Consider the following 1,814-nt stretch of genomic DNA (forward strand, 5'->3'; position numbering starts at 1 on the left):
TAGGACCTCCGACAGCGGTCCGTTTTCTACGCCTCCGGCGACAAGGTATGCGTCTGGATACCCGTACGCCGTTGTGGGCTGTCCAAAAAATACCTGAGGCGGTACTTTAGGCCGTACAGAGCGATCCGTCGCCTGAACGACGTGAATTACGAGGTCGTTCCTGACAGTGGCAATAGCTCCAGCCGCCCCAAACACTTACCCGTAGTGGTACATGTGGTACGGATGAAGCCGCACCTGTCGAACTAACTGTAGCTTTTCTTGTTTTCTTTTGTGTGTGTGTGTGTGTGTGTGTGTGTGTGTGTGTGTGTGTGTGTGTGTGTGTGTGTGTGTGTGTGTGTGTGTGTGTGTGTGTGTGTGTGTGTGTGTGTGTGTGTGTGTGTGTGTGTGTGTGTGTGAGACTCTCTCCCGTTGTCCCGCTTAAATTGCGCATAGGGAAGATGCTTTTTTCGGAGGATCCGCGATGCCGCGCCAGTACTTCGATGAAGAAGAGGACAACGCGAGTATGCATGAGTGGTTTTCTCAAGGCGCAGTGAAGAAGTCGCAGTTGCGCTCGGTAATAAAAAGGGGACCTGCCGCTTTTGCCTCCTGAACGGCGCTCTACAACCCCTGCTTTTGACGTTGCGACAATATCCTACAGGCACTGCCGCTGGAATAAACAAAACATCATGAGCTATTTTTCCAATCTGTTGAGATAGATGACCAGCAAAGTTGTTCAGCACACCTCACATAGGTGACACTGGATTTCACACAAATGTACGATCTCATTTACCCTGATTTTTATAAACATTCGGGTCGAAGACGGGGCCGCGTCCCTGAGCAGCCGGAGGTAACTAGCCAAGCGTGACGTTTCGATGGGACCGGCACCACGGGAGAGCCGAAGGGAAGTAGATACGCCAGCGTTTGGAACACCGACAAAGATGGCTGTGCGAGCGTAGGCGTGGCTGATGCGGGTCAATGTAGTATCTGTTTTATCAGCTTTATATCTGATACGCTTTATACTTGGACCCAAAATATTTAACTTATTTTTGCAAGTTGGCGGGGCGCTTGAAGCCTGCTTCACCTCCGCCGCGGGTCGGCCTGGTATTGCACTATCTCCTGGATCGGCTCACGGTATTTGCACACGCAGTACACAAATGCACAGAACACCCTAGCTGTGAACAGCTTCGCCGTAAAACAGTGTGGCCTGCCGCGTGAGGCGGGCTGCAATGGGAGCGAACGCGACAGCCATAGTACTTGCATTATCGGCCGCTTGGCTGGGCCGAAGGGCGCTAGCTATCGGGCATGGGACACACGGGGGACGGCATTCCAAGCGCGCTCCACGCATTTTCTATGCTGGCCCCCGACAACAGTCGCTGACTGGCAGCGCCGCGGCGGACCATACCATTTGTCATGCACGCGGCAGGTCGCACCTTTTCTTTTTTTGAAAATCTGACGGCTCTCCTACATGTATCACTGGACGCATTGATCAAACGTGACAAAAATTGCAATGGGCCCTTGTTGGAGGATGTATAAACAAAGGCGCTATAGGTCAATGCGTAGTATTCCGGTCTGTACGTTTAGTATGACAGCTGATCCCTGCAGCTGGCGTTCCGCGGTAAAACATCGCATGAAATGATTACAAACAAAAATATTTAACACACACGACTGCTCTTTGCAGCGTGCGTTCATTCCTTTCTTCTTTCATTGTTCCCTACGTGGCTTTACCGTCGAGAAACAAGTTCTAGAAACTAAGTGAAAACCTTGACGAGTAGCGCAACAAACGCGGACAATGAAGACATCAATACTAAGTACTAAGTACTTTCGTATTTCATTGT

General features: G+C 50.8%; 1 non-coding gene across 1 annotated transcript; it reads left to right on the forward strand.

Annotated features, from left to right (window-relative positions):
• The first annotated feature begins 917 nt into the window (after positions 1–917).
• Positions 918–1,114, forward strand: LOC135905222 (U2 spliceosomal RNA). Its single transcript, XR_010565356.1, has one exon. It is a non-coding gene; the product is annotated as a U2 spliceosomal RNA (small nuclear RNA).
• Positions 1,115–1,814: the final 700 nt, after the last annotated feature.

Source organism: Dermacentor albipictus, chromosome 3 (genome assembly GCF_038994185.2).
Source record: "Dermacentor albipictus isolate Rhodes 1998 colony chromosome 3, USDA_Dalb.pri_finalv2, whole genome shotgun sequence".
Taxonomy (NCBI): Eukaryota; Metazoa; Arthropoda; class Arachnida; order Ixodida; family Ixodidae; genus Dermacentor; species Dermacentor albipictus.